Source organism: Globicephala melas, chromosome 15 (assembly GCF_963455315.2).
Source record: "Globicephala melas chromosome 15, mGloMel1.2, whole genome shotgun sequence".
NCBI lineage: Eukaryota > Metazoa > Chordata > Mammalia > Artiodactyla > Delphinidae > Globicephala > Globicephala melas.
In genome coordinates this window covers 12,965,605-12,980,707 of record NC_083328.1, presented here as the reverse complement: position 1 = coordinate 12,980,707, position 15,103 = coordinate 12,965,605, and the positions used below count along the sequence as shown (strand labels likewise).

The window sequence follows — 15,103 nt, the reverse complement described above, 5'->3', positions numbered from 1 at the left end:
AAAACACGATGACCTGCAGACCCCAGGACCAGCACAATCTCTCCACTCAGACCCAACCTCTCCGCACAGACAGGTCTTGCCAAGGTGAGACTGGGAGCATGGAGGAAGAGGGGAGAAGCCCTGCACCCCACAGCAGCTTGCTCCCCAGATGGAGAAGGAGAAGATAATAAGGGGTGGGGAGCTGAGGAAGGGCTAGGGATGTCCGGTTGATTCTTCCCAGCTCTACTAATCCCATCAGCCCCTCTACTGGCCCTGGGTGTGGTGAGGAAAGGCAGAGAAAAAGCAGGAGTGGGATGCCACACCAGGAGTGGAGAAAGTGTCTCCCCCAGGAATCACTGTCTCCGAAAGCTCATCTCATCCTCTTTTCTCAGGTCTCAGAGAGGCCTTTGCTTTTCACTCCATAAAGAGATTCTCCCCTGGGCTTCCCTGGTGGCGCAGTGGTTGAGAGTCCTCCTGCCGATGCAGGGGACACGGGTTCGTGCCCCGGTCCGGGAAGATCCCACATGCCGCGGAGCGGCTGGGCCCGTGAGCCATGGCCGCTGAGCCTGCGCGTCCGGAGCCTGTGCGCCGCAACGGGAGAGGCCACAGTGAGAGGCCCGCGTATCGCAAAAAACAAAAAAACAAAAAAAAAGAGACGCTCCCCACCCTCACGCCCAACACGCACTCAGCCTCTGCTCCGTCTTTTCTCGCTTTAGTTATTCCTTTGCATCCCATGGATGACCAGTCATCACCACAAGAACATAAGCCCTGTGGGGTCTGTGGCCTGTTGTCTCGCTCACCCCCGCAACCCCAGTGCTTAGGATAGGACCTGGCACATAGTAGGTGCTCAACAGTGATTTTTTAATGAATTGAAGAGACAAGAGCAGGAATCCCTGAGCCTAAATCCCTTCAGTCGTGGTGGCCTGGAGTCGGGGGCTGGGGCGAGGGTGGGGGCCTCCTGGGCCTCTCAGTACCCAAAGGATGTCCTCCCAGAGCCGGTGGGAGCAGCGGTCCCGTGAGAGCGCGCCTGGCGATTGCAGACTTTACTACCAGTCTGGAAGCATTAAGCCCCTTCTTAGGAAGCGTGGATACTATTTTAAGAGACAATTTGCAACTGGCTACCATGACAACAATGTCTCACCTATTTCCTTTGCTCGGAGACTCGGAGCACTAAAAACGCCGTGCAGTGCAATTGGTTTCTCCAGCTCGGGGTCTGAGCTTTCTAGGGTGTATTATGTTCCAAATGAAAAGGAGCAGCAAGATAAACCATTGCCCCCCGCTTCCTCTCTCAGAGAAAGCCAGCTCTTCCTGGCTTCTGCCAACCCGCTGGAGGTGGCAGTGATGCAGAAGCCACGGCCCTGGAACACTCTGAAAAAGACCTCTTCTTTAGGTCTGAGATAGGAAGCGGGGACAAGGTGGGAAGCCAAATGCCTGCAGGGCAGCTGGCCTATCAGGGTCAGTGATGCGGTCTGAGAGTGTCTGATGGGTCCCCTGCCCCAACCCAAGGGAGGCTCTCCAGGGTCTCCCCAGGCTCACTCCGCAGAAGGCAGGCGTCGCCGTGGACGCGACCCCGTTCTCCACGTGCGTGCTGAACATCTGCTCCGTAGAGGAGTGAAGACAGACGTCGCGGGACAGCACGTGCACCCCCACACCAGGGGTGCAGAGTCTGAAAGGAGCAGAGGAAAGAAGGAAGCTCTGGGGCTTTTAGGAACGAGGATGTCAGTGTCTCCCTTTTCATAACAAGGACAGGACAGGGAAAGTCCACCCGCAGCCCCCCACCAACATCCAAAGTCCCCAGACACCAGTCCCTCCAGCCTCTCAAATACTGGCTCTCATTTTCAATCTGTGGAGAAGGGGAAAGGCTAAAGAATTCCTTTTCATTTCACTCCATTAATAACTAAGCGCACGGCCTGAAATATTTATGGCCCTGAGCACAGAGCCCGCCCTGGGCAGGGCAAGGCTGCTGTCTCGGCCCTCTTAGAAGGGGCAACGAAATGGTTTTGGTGGCCAGGAGGGGCCGGCGATGACCAGGGCAGCCTCCCGGCGTGTGCCGCCTTCCCTGGGGAGCCAGGGGACAGAGGGCTCCCTCCACCTCCCAAAACATGTGCGTCTTCTGAGAGGTGTGGCCAGTGTCTGCAGCTGACAGAGGTCTCTGCCCTCCATCTGCCCTTCTGCTTTGTAACACAGAGGCGGGACCAGAGAGACCTCCCACCTTATGTAGAAATGAACTCAGAATGGCTCACAGATCTAAATATAAAATGGAAAACTTTTAGACACAAGAGAGAATTTGCATGATCTGGGGTTGGAGAATGAGTTCTTAGACATGATAACCAAAAGTCTGATCCACATAAGAAACAAAGTGATAAATTGGAAACACATCAAAATTTACAATTTTTGCTCTGCAAAAGACACAGTTAAGGGGCTTCCCTGGTGGCGCAGTGGTTGAGAGTCCGCCTGCCGATGCAGGGGACGCGGGTTCGTGCCCCGGTCCGGGAAGATCCCACATGCCGCGGAGCGGCTGGGCCCGTGAGCCATGGCCGCTGAGCCTGCGCGTCCGGAGCCTGTGCTCCGCAATGGGAGAGGCCACAACAGTGAGAGGCCCGCGTACCGAAAAAAAAAAAAAAAAAAGACACGGTTAAGAGAATTCAATGACAAGCTACAGACTGGAATACAATATCCGCACCTGCCCTGGTAGCTCATGGTAGCCAGGTAAACACAATCCTAGCCAATGCAATACGAAGCCAGAGGGGTTCTGGAGAAGATTCCTCCTCTCTGATAGAAAGGTGGAAGTTCATGAGAATATTCTTTCTTTTAGCACCTTGGCTACTACCCATTATTCCCTGCCTTTGGTAAGTGATGCTCAGAACTGCAGCCACCATCATGCAATCATGAGGATCTATATGAGAGTCACAGAGATTCAGATTCAACACCCTGACCTGTTTGAGATGATGACCTAGCACCACAACTGCCTGCTTCCAGACTTATGTTGTGAGAGGTCATTTCAAATGCCTTTGTTCTTTAATCACTATTAGTCCAGTCCTCTGTTACTTTGGGGTGAGGGTGTCCTAACTGATACAGAAACAGGGTTACTCCTTTCTTCGGCCCCTCCTCATAAGCTGCACCAGATGAGAATTCAGGGTGCCTGGGAAGACTCTCATCTCCTCTGCTGGGTGCTCCAGGCTTGAGCACTGGGTACTCCGGGGGGGTGGTACTGTTCACTCCCAGCCTTTCTGTGCTGTGTGAGTGCAATCCCGAGCAGTCTGTAGGTTTGCATCTTTGCAACCCCTGTTGCAATAGAACTCAACCCTGCCTAAGCTGAGCAAAAATAGAGCTTTTTTGGAACAATACCAGGGCAGCACATACCATGAAAGGATGTACACAACAAGTTCCCAGCAGACACAGGAAGCAGAGCTTTGGGAACCTCGGCAGCGGGAGTCCACAGACCTTCTCTCTAGGATGCTGCCTTAAAATGACTCCTGCTACCTCTTTCCGTCACTTTGCGTCTCAGTTCGAGGTTCAGACTCCCGGGAGAGAGAATCCAGTGGCTGAAACTTGGTCCGGTACTCACCTCTTAGAAAATTAAGCGTGGCCAGTAGCAGAGAGGGTTTATCGGTCAAGCCTCACTCACAGCCTACCGCTATAATCAGGGATGGACCACAAGACCCCAGGGAGTGGGGTCTGCCTTTAGGAAAGCATGGAGGAGGACATGCTGCAAAGAAAAGCCAGAGCTGCCATAACATTGCCTTCTTAAGACGGTGGTCATGGCTGCGACTCTAGGACCACTTGACTGTATCCTCATTAGCCCATGGAAGAACCTGGACCCAAAGGGCTGGGCTTTGTCCCCACATCTTATCCCTGCTCCAGATGGAGGCAACCCATTGGCACCAGATGGGCCTGCAATGGGAAAGCCATCGGGGGGTTCAACAGGGGACTGCATAGGGTCTAATGTAGACTTTGAAATCACCCTGACTGCTGTGCAGGAATGAATAGTCACGAGGAGGTCCAGGGAGACCAGCTGGGAGATGGACAGAGGGAGCGGGGAAGAGAGGAAGATGGTAGTGAGTTTGCAGAGAAGGAATGGCTTCCATTTCTGATGGATGGTCAGGGTGAGCACGGGAAAGGGAACTGAGTTCTGGTGTGAGCACCTGCGGAGGTAAATATTGCCGTCCACGGAGAAGTGTAAGCAGGGGACAGAGGCAGTGCGTTTGGGTGAATGCTGAGATCTCCACACATATTAGATTAAGAGGCCTGTCCCAGGTGATGTCAAGTGGAAAGCCCAGAGCTCCAGGTCCAGCCCAGAAATGTCTATTTGGGAGTCAACAGTACTTAGCCCAGGGAAAGGATGTAATCACTGGGGAGAGAGACGAGAACAGGAGGACAAGAGCACCCGGGGTGAGCACTGAGGGCTCCGTTCCTGCAGGAGAAGCTGCCCCGGAGGGAGAAGGGAAACGAGAGTGTGGGGTGCTGGAAGCCAGGAGGAGGGCAGCTTCATTTCAACCAATTCTGCTGGGATTTCAGGGGTCCTCGGGGGTTTGATACTGTGCTTCTGCATGCAAAACTCCTATGCAGCCATTGGCAACCCACATCAGCCCCTCTGGAGAACAGACACCCCACTTGCACCTACTGCTGGCCTCTTCCCATCCACCCAGCGTCTCAGTGGGGAAGGAATAAAACCTCAGAAGGCCACTGAAGAAAGAGCCTCCAACCTTCCCAGCCTATACCTACCCTATCCACTTCGCTCCAAGGATTCGTTATAATTTTTTAGCAACTGAGCAAAGAAAGAGGAGTTTGAGGCTCGACTGTTAAGCTGGCTTTGCAATTACCTCCCCTCCTTGAGCTCCCTCCACTCTCCTCCTTGAGCTCCCCCCACTCCCCTCCTTGAGCTCCCCCCACTCCCCTCCTTGAGCTCCCCCCACTCCCCTCCTTGAGCTCCCCCACTCCCCTCCTTGAGCTCCCCCCACTCTCCTCCTTGAGCTCCCCCCACTCCCCTCCTTGAGCTCCCCCCACTCCCCTCCTTGAGCTCCTCCCACTCCCCTCCTTGAGCTCCCCCCACTCCCCTCCTTGAGCTCCCCCCACTCCCCTCCTTGAGCTCCTCCCACTCCCCTCCTGTCCTCCAGCACAGCGGGGCCTCCTGACTGCACTGAGCACGCGCATGACACCCGGGCCCTGGCCGGCTGTGCCGCCCTAAGAAGAGAAAGTCCAGATGGTCTTTGGCTCAAGGAATACTGTGATCTCAGCAGCCAAACTGCTTAGGGCATTTAACAGGAAATTAGGGCCAAGTAATAGCATTTTGTCTTGGCCGGCCCTCAGAGTTTTTCTGGTAGCTTAATCTTAAAATTGAAGATAAAAAGTGCTTTAGCATTCGAGAAACCGAGAAGAGGGAGCCTATTTCCTTTCTGTCTGTGACATTCAGTAGCTGAACTGGACCTTGGGAGGATGCAGAGCCCGTGGCCTTTGGAAGACATAACTCTTGTGAAAACTCCAGCTGTCGCGGGAGTCCTCGACCTTCCCGCGGGGGCAGAGGAGAAATGATGAGCCAGGGCCAGTGCCGCCGATGACTCAGGATTACGGAGGAAGCCCTAGTGGGCTGGTGGCCAGGCCTCTCTGCAGAAGGCTTTGTCACTTCTGCTGTAGGAAACTGTCAGCGGAGGCCAGGCTGGCACTAGCAATGCTTTCTCTACCCTTGTCAACCCAGCCTCACTCTGAAAATACAAGTACCTAGAAAGCGTGGCCGTTCAGAACCAGAAGATGCCAAGTTCCGAGTCCCACCTTCTCATGAGCCAGAGGCCCAGAGAAGGTCAGTGATCTTCCCTGGGGCACAGCGAAAGGTAAAGGCTGGTGCTAGAGTGGATGTCAGGGTCTGGGGGCCTGAGCCGTCCCCAGGACTCCCTGGCTCTCCGGGCTGACTGGTGAGGCTGGTGTAAGTGAACGCCAAGCAGCCACTCTGCAGTAGCCCTGGTGCTCTCTCTTCGCCTCAAATGTGCCCGACAAATGCACCAAATTCCCTAAGCTCAAATGCAAGCAGACAAGAGAGTTGGAGCCCTCGTAAGAACAGACACGGGCTGCCAGAGGAGGAGAGGTGCGGCTGGGTACCGTCGCCCCCATAAGGGCCAGCGCCCATCTGTCATGCGCTGCCATCACAGAAAAGCAGATGCCCTGTTTCATCTCTTTGAAGCTGGAGGTATGATAAATAGCAATATATTTTGAAGAAAATCCTGCACATCCATTTGCTTTGGTAAAAAAATGACTTTGGTTACAACAGAACACCTTTGTCAGAAAGGGAACACTTCCGTCTTGCAGGTTTTCTATAGTGTGTAATAGGCATTGCACATTCACTCACTCATTCGTCAAACACCTTCGAGCCCTGACTGCATGTCAGGTGTGAGGGATGCAGAAATAAAGGTGTCTTCTGTCATTGATGATGGGGGAGGGGAATAGCCAGGGTGTGAATTGGAGAGTGGAGGTGGGCTATGACGATTCTGATTACAAGAAGCACACCACTTAAAGACACAGAAGAAGATCCCAAAAGTTTAAATGAAAAGATAATATCAGACAAATGCTAACCAAAGGAAAGCTAAAGTAGCCATACTAATATTTAAAACAAGATTTAAAGCAAAATACATTAATAGAAATGAAAGTGTTATTACATCATGACAAATGGATCAGTTCACCAAAGAGATAAGGGTAACTTTAATTTTAAACTTGTATGTTCCTAATAACCTCAAAATACTTCAGGAAATAAAAAGCTCTAAAAGGAGAAATTGACATATGTACCCTAGGGGAATATTTTAACACAATTCTGTCAGTCACTGATAAAACACCAGTAACACACAGAAAATGTGAACAATTTTAACGTATTGACAAGATTAACACATTTCTTACCAACCAGACTGCCAAAAAAAGTTTAACTAGAACAATACCAAGTTCTGGTAACGGTGAACAGTGGTGGAGAACTATTTACTTTAGGCGGGAGTGTAAATCGCTACAACCACTTTGGAAAAGAGCTGGGCATTAGTTAGGAGGCTGAGTGTGCACGTACTCTGGGTGACCCAGCAGTGCCGCTCCTAGATAGACACACCTTAAAGGCGCTTCCGTACACGTGCATCAGGGGACGTGTGTAAGAGAGTTCGTAGCAGCACCATTCATAACAGCCAAGATTTTGAAGCAACCCAAACGTTCATCAGCCATAAAATGGATAAACCATGGGGCTTCCCTGGTGGTCCAGGGGTTAAGACTCCACGCTTCCACTGCAGGGGGCGTGGGTTCGATCCCTGGTCGAGGAACTAAGATCCCACATGCCATGAAGGATAAACAATGGAGTAGTCATGCACTGCAATGCTCTACGACACCAAAACGAGTGAACTGCCGTCTCTTTCTTAGAGTACACAAGCCAATCTCAAAAATAAAATGTCAAAGAAACAAATGTCAGAAATAAAATTCAAATATAGCTAAAGCTTGAGCAGTATATTGTTTAATAGCTAAATGGCTAAACTATAAAGAAAACCAAGGGAATGATTAACACAAATGTAGAGTCATGGTTGCCTCTAGGAAAAAGGGGTAGGGACGAGAGGTGTTATCAGAGAAGGCAATAATAATAAAAAAAAATGTTAACATAGAATAGAAACTAACTTTATTTCTCTGGAAGAGCAGATATTCATAGCTGGGGCTTCTAAGGTGTTGTCAATGTTCTGGTTCTTAACCTGGGTGAAGCACAGATACACCTAAGGGATACTTTTATATGCTTGCATCAGGCAATGTCTATAAGAAAGCTAGCAGCATTGTTTATAATGCGTGGGTGCGGGTTTTGTGAGGATTCTTTAAACTGTATCATACCTTTCATACATACTCATATATGATATTGTTTTTCAAAAAAGGAAGGAAGGAGATACACCATTTTGAGAGTGGTCTCTGGGTGAGTGAAAAGCGTATGGGTGATTGTATTTTCATCATTATACTTTTCTGCATTGTTTGAATCTTCTACGATAAGCACGTATCACTTTTATCGTGCGAAAAGAAAAAAAAACTTTGAGAAGTTATGAAAGAAAGCATAAAAGAAGAGATCTGGGTTTGACCACATGAAAATATAGAACTTTCACATGTCTAAAACGGAATAAAATCAAAAGGTAAATACATCAGTGAAAATAATTTATTCTATATGGAACTCTTACCGATCAATCAGAAAAAGCTATGTGGATTAAAAAAAAAAGTAAGCCAAGAATTCATATAAAAGGAAGTATAATTGTCTAAAACCGTATGGGATGGACTTCCCTGGTGGCACAGTGGTTAAGAATCCGTCTGCCATTGCAGGGGACACGGGTTCGAGCACTGGTCTGGGAAGATCCTACATGCCGCGGAGCAATTAAGCCCGCGAGCCACAGCTGCTGAGCCTGCGCGCCACAACTACTGCAGCCTGTGCGCCACAACTACTGCAGCCCGCGCACCTGGAGCCCGTGCTCCGCAACTAGAGAAGCCACCGCAGTGAGAAGTCCGTGCACCGCACTGAAGAGCAGCCCCTGCTCGCCGCAACTAGAGAAAGCTCGCACGCAGCAACGAAGACCCAATACAGCCAAAAATAAATAAATTTTTTAAAAAACTTAAACGTTTAAAAATATATATATGGGAAAATATTCAACCTCAGTTAGTAATCCCTCCAAAGATGTACAATAAACCTCAAGAGCGGCAAGGAGATATAGTGGAACCGTCACAGGCCTTCACAACTAGATAACCTGGATTTGAACTCTCGCTCTGCCAGTTTACTAGCTGTTTATCCTTTGACAGTTACTCTTAAGCTTTCTGAATCTCTGCTCATGTATAAAATAAAGGAAATAATTAATACCTTGCAGCGTTGTTCCAAGAATTAGAAATAGCGCATTCAGTAATGCACAAGGCTTGGCATGTACAGATGTCTAACTAATGGGTTTCCTTCTTCAAACAACGAGGGGATGGAGAGAGAATGGACCCAGCATGAACCGACGGTCTAGTGGGAAATAATCATTCCAAGTGTGTGATGAGTATCTCAATAGGGGAAGTACAGGGTGTTGAGATAGCAGATGAAAAGGTGACCCAACCCAGCTTAGGTGATCAAAGGGCTTCTTGAGAAACAGATGTTTAAACTGAAGTCTAAGGGCAAGTGTAAGTAACAGAATAGAGTAAGTGGATAGGAGAGTTTATTTTCCGAAGACGGTGACATTATCTCCCATCCCAAGCATTTCTTTTTTTTTTTTTTAGGTTATTTTTTTAAACTGAGATATAGTTGATGGACAATATTATGTAACTTTCAGGTGTACAACATCACGATTGACAATTTTTAAAGGTTATACTTCATTTATAGTTATTATAAAATATTGGCTCTATTCCCTGTGTTGTACAGAATATCCTTGTAGCTTCTTTATTTTATACGTAGTGGTCTGTACCTGTTAATCCCCTCCCCTATCTTGCCCCTCCCCTCTTCCCTCTCCCCACTGGTCCACGCGTTTCTTGCAATGCAGCTTTGGCACTCCTCCCTTCTGGGGATGGGGGTCTCTGTCCCGTCCTCTTGAATCAGGCAGGCTTGTAACTATAGTTAAAGTGATACTATGTGACTTCTGAGGCTAGGGCACGAAACACAGTTCAGCTTCGTTCTGGTGCTCTTGGGACTATCACTTTTCAGAACCCAGCCACCATGCCGTGAGGAAAGCTGAGGCCTCAGTCATTGGCCCAGGCTGAGCGCCCACTGACAGCCAGCCATGTGAGCGCACCACCTTGAAAATTATTCCCCAGCCACAGTTGAGCTGCCCCAGCGGACACCACACAGAGCAGAGGTGAGCTCTGCCCAAATCCCAGGTTCTTAAGTGAAGTGAAGGACTGCTGTTGTAAGCCACTTAGCTCTGGGCTGTTTGCTATGCAGTGGTAGATAATTGGCTCCAAGCATCAAGAGAAGCATGTGCAAATGTCCAGAGTCCAGGGTCAAAGTCACTCTCATTGAGTCTGGCTGAAAAGCAGGAGAGTGGTGAGAGCATGGGCTACAGAGGTATGCAGCAGCTCTGCCCTGTCCAAGAGTTGGGACTGTGGCCTCCAGGAAGTGAAGACAACTGAAGAGATTTAGCATGGTCTTGATACAATCAGAATCATGCTTTTCAAAGATCACTGGTGTGGTAGCCTGGTGAACGGATGAAGAAGAGATGAAACCGTGAGGACACAGGGATGGGGAAGGGTAAGCTGGGACGAAGTGAAACAGTGGCATGGACATATAGACACTACCAAACGTAAAATAGATAGCTAGTGGGAAGCAGCCGCATAGCACAGGGAGATCAGCTCGGTGCTTTGTGACCACCTAGAGGGGTGGGATAGGGAGGGTGGGAGGGAGGGAGACGCAAGAGGGAAGAGATATGGGAACATATGTATATGTATAACTGATTCACTGTGTTATAAAGCAGAAACTAACACACCACTGTAAAGCAATTATACTCCAATAAAGATGTTAAAAAAAATTAATGATGATATTATCAGATCTAACATTTTCCTTCTCCAGAAAAAGAAATTATCATCAAGAAGGATTTTTGAAATCTGAATTTGTATTCATTGTTATTAATAATCTTGCATTAAGTGTCTTTTTCTCTGAGACCTTAGCTAATGGTAGTTGTATTTGTATGTTATGTAAAATAAATAAATACAAATTTTAAAAAAGAAAAAAAAGAGATGAAACCAGCAGATGTGTGTAGGTAGCTAGAATCAGACAACTAGTAGGCAAGAGAGAGTGATGTGTTTTACCTGTGCCATACAGGGAGAAGATCTTGTGTTGAGATGAACTGCTTTCCTATCCATGCATCCCCTACCATCCTTCTAAATGTCTGTGGGCTCAGCCTCTGCCTCCAGGCTCACCGGACAGAGGGAGATGGTTTACCAGCTGGAAGAAGAGTTATGCCAACTGCCCACAGGTGAGGTGCTGCGTCTGAATGCTGTCTCCTCATTCTGGACCCACCTTCCCCTTTGTCATGCCCCCCTCTCTTCCCCTCATTCTTTCTTTTTTAAAAAATATTTATTTGGTTGCACCGGGTCTTAGTTGCAGTAGGCGGGCTCCTTAGTTGCAGCACGTGGGCTCCTTAGTTGTGGCATGCGAACTCTTAGTTGCAGCATGCATGTGGGATTTAGTTCCCTGACCAGGGATCGAACCCAGGCCCTCTGCATTGGGAGCATGGAGTCTTATCCACTGCACCACCAGGGAAGTCCCCTCTCTTCCCTCACTCTTTTGCTTCCTTCTGTCCTAGAGGAAAACGCGTTCATGTAATTCTTCTAAACCTGTATGTCTAAGCCAAGATCTTAACTCATTTGTTCTCTTCTGCTGGGGCAGTGGGGAGCTTTTTTTTTTTAATTTACTTTGTTGGAGTACTGTTGATTTACAATGTTGTGTTAATTTCTGCTGTACAGTAAAGTGACTCAGTTATACATATATACATTCTTTTTCATATTCTTTTCCATTATGCTTTATCACAGGATATTGAGTATAGTTCCCTGTGCTATACAGTAGGACCTTGTAGTTTATCCATTCTATACATAATAGTTTGCATCTGTTAATCCCGAGCTCCCATCCATCCCTCCCCCACCCCCTCTCCCCCTTGGCAACCACAATTCTCTCCTCTATGTCTGTGAGTCGTTTCTGTTTCATGGATAAGTTCATTTGCATCCTATTTTAGATTGCCATATAAGTGATATCGTATGGTATTTGTCTTTCTCTTTCTGACTTACTTCACTTAGTATGATAGTCTGTAGGTCCATCCATGTTCCTGCACATGGCATTATTTCATTCTGGGACCTCTTGTCTAGCATCCTGAGATGGTCACAGGATAACAGAGAATACCTTCAGCAAACCAAGGTCTCACTGCAGGATGATGGTGGGTTGGCTTGAGGAAGGGGGAAAAGGGTACAGATGCATGAAAGTAGCAGAGAGGGACCTCGGGAGGCTGCCTGCAATGAGATGGCTTGGCCAATCCCTGGGAACCCCATTGGAAGACAGATGGATGGCTTTTTTCTGAATTTGTTTTCCTCTCTAAAGGTTCTCTCCGGTGATGCTCAGTCTGCCACTAGAAATCAAGTCTCAGTCTGGGCTTTCTGCTTGCTGTTAAATTCCTGTTACCCAGTTCATGACCATGAGCTGGCATTAGGAAGCCTGTCCGTATGTGTTAGGAAATCTGGGCTCAGATGAAGAAAACATTCACAGTATCATCTGTGGAGGGCTATGTGTCAGGATCCTAGAAACACTGCAGAAACCCTGCTTCATGCCCACTTTAAAGGATGCATTTGTGACATGCCTTCCCCCTTGGTATCTCCTCTTTTTAAGGCACGGCCTTCTCTTCCTCTTCCTCCTCCATCTCCTTCTTGTTCCCCATGTATTCCTTCATATGGAATAAGGCTCCATAAAAGGATAAAAGAAGGCAAAAATTGACCTAGCTGAGGCTACATTAACAGCAGCATAGACACCAGAATGAAGGAGGTGAGAGTTGTACTGTTGTCTGCACTTTCTTCTCCTATCACAGAGTTTTGTACCAAATTCTGTTTCCTGTGACAATCTTCCCTTGAGGCAATGGAGGCCTAGCTGTGTTACTAGGAAAGGGTTACAGGATTAGAGGAAAAACTGGGGGCGGGAGTATCTATAGCAACATTATATCCCACTATAAGATAATAGTGGCTTGAGCTGGGATGGGAGCAGTGACCACATTTTAGAATGGTCAGGCAGACCACAGCAGACTAGAACAGTCTGTGGCAGGGCAGGCCCCATATGCATGAGTTAATGAATCAGTTAGGAATGCCTTGGGCCACAAGTAACAGAATACAAGACTAACATAGACTTAAGCTATATAGTGCAGTTGTTTACCTCGTAAGAAGTCTTGGTTGAATAGTTTCACAATGTCAGAGTATTGGGTCATCATCTCTGTCATTCTTTAGACCGTGTCCTCTGGTTGCAAGATAGCTGCCACTGCTCCAGGCATCACATCGTCGCATAACTGTATCCAAAGGGAGAAGCTAAGGAGGTAAGAGAAAGAGCTTTGCTCACATGTCTCTTTCCTGTTATCAGAGAGAAGAGCTCCTACCTGGAAGCCTGCTGATAGATCTCATGTTGTGTTACATGGACCAGAGCTGGAGCATGTGGCCGCCTTAGCTACAAAGGAGATTTGATAGTGGGAAGCAGGTAAGACGAGGAGTTGGGAATGGTGGTTGGATAGGCACCAACAGTGACCACTACAATTAAAAATGGTCATTTTCTGCCCTTTCCCCAGTGCTCTGGGTTGAGTAGATGATGTGATTTCAGCTTGAGTTAAGCCCCACCTGAAACAGGGCTGAGAAACAGCTAGACACTCCAAGTAAATAACAGTGTCTTCTCATCAGCTTGCAGTAGAACAGGGTTGCGTTTGCAGATAAAACGTGAAGTCAAGTCTCACACATAACAAGTGTGGGATCGCTGGGCTGGCAGAGCAGCCCTATACAACCTGGCTCCAGCCACCCTCCACCTTCACACTTTCCTTCCTGGTGGAAGTTCTACTCCCATACTAATTGTCCCAGTTTGCCCAGGAAAGTCCCACACTCCAGGAAACCCTCCAGGCCTGGGCAAACTGGACAGTTGATCACCCTACTTCCATCACCCTGGCCAGGTCCTGGCCCTCTGAGACTTCCTCTGCTTCCTAATCTGAGTTCACGCCATGTCCCATGTGGAATGTTCTTCTCTGCATTATTCCTTCCTTTGTATTCTTTAAGCTACCTTTTTTGAAGGCCTGCTGTGCTCAGGAACCCTGCTAAACTATCTGATTCAGTTCCTACAACCACCTTATGAAACAGGCATTTTTATCCCCATTTTAAAGATGAGAAAACTGAGACTCAGAAAGACAGGTAATTTCTCTAAGGTCATAAAGCTAGAGTGGAAACTGGGAAGTAGTATCAGGCGTTGGAGTCAGACACCTTTCTCTTAACTGCTGTGCCAGCGGATCTCATACTTCCTGTGCATGTGAGTCACCTTATTAAATTAATCATCTTATTAAGAATCAGATTATTGGATGCATGCCCAAGAGATCCTGACTCAGCAGGTCTGGGGCAGGGCCCTGGGATGCATTTGTCTAGCAGGCATCCCAAAGTGTTCCTAATGTCGGTCGTTATGAGGCCTTACCTGATGCGCTCTGTGCTCTATACCTTCCAAAGACTCCAGCCCTGCTTCTATCACAAAACCTTCTGGTCCAGTCAGTCCTCCACCATCCAGAATTTTGTGTCTGCACCATCATCCCCAGTCACACACACACATCATCCATCCCTCATAAGGGCCTTGAGAGCAGTGTTTGTCTTCTGCACCTTCCTTTGTTCCAACATTCCCAGTACAGTGCTAGCCTAGCTTTGCAGGAGTTTGATAAATATCATTGGTTCACACTGATTTCACAGAACTTCAAGGTGCCCGGATTATGGGCCCCTGAATAAAACCATGGATTTTTTGAACAGCAGGCATTGTCTGATTAATAAAGTCATCATAAATATATTGAGTTTACTTGATAATAAGTAATCACAGTCAATTGATAATGAAGTGAAAGACACAATCACTTAATTGAGAATAATTGGATTGAATGACAAACTTAGACTCCTGATTAAAATTAATTGCATTACTGAGACAGACTTGGAATCCCAGATGCAAATAATTAAAACTTTCTCAGGTAAGGAAGGATAAATTCTCCTGTTCAGATGTCCAGGGAAAAGGGATCTGTTTAGAGTCAATTTTGAAACTAGAGTGAGAAAAGTAATGAAGGCATTACGTTTGGACAGATGTTTCGATGGAAGGCGAGAGCTGCGTTAATTTGGACAAATATTGAATCTTTCTCAAAAGAGAAAGATTTTGTCAGCTCTACCAGTGTTTCGCAGTCCTCAATGTGAGGAAACCTGAAATGTGGTTAAAATGCAGATTCTGATGCTGTAAATCTAGAAGAGGGCCTGAGGTTCTGCATTTCTAACAAGCTTCTAGGTGATGGCTCACACTTGGAGTAGCAAAGGTCTATAGCACACTACATTGGACCATGCTCATCAGGTAGATGAGGGTTCAAGGGATGTGTGTGTGTGTGTGTGTGTGCATGTGCTTAAGTGGGATCTGCAGTTCAGACTGATTGTTAATTGTTTT

General features: G+C 47.7%; 1 long non-coding RNA gene across 1 annotated transcript in view; it reads left to right on the top strand.

Annotated features, from left to right (window-relative positions):
• LOC132593447 (uncharacterized) overlaps positions 1 to 10,864 on the top strand; it is a 123,170-nt gene extending 112,306 nt beyond the window's left edge. Inside the window, exon 3 of the long non-coding RNA XR_009558969.1 lies at positions 10,742 to 10,864. This is a non-coding gene — a long non-coding RNA (uncharacterized lncRNA). The remainder of the gene's footprint in view (positions 1 to 10,741) is intronic.
• Positions 10,865 to 15,103: the final 4,239 nt, after the last annotated feature.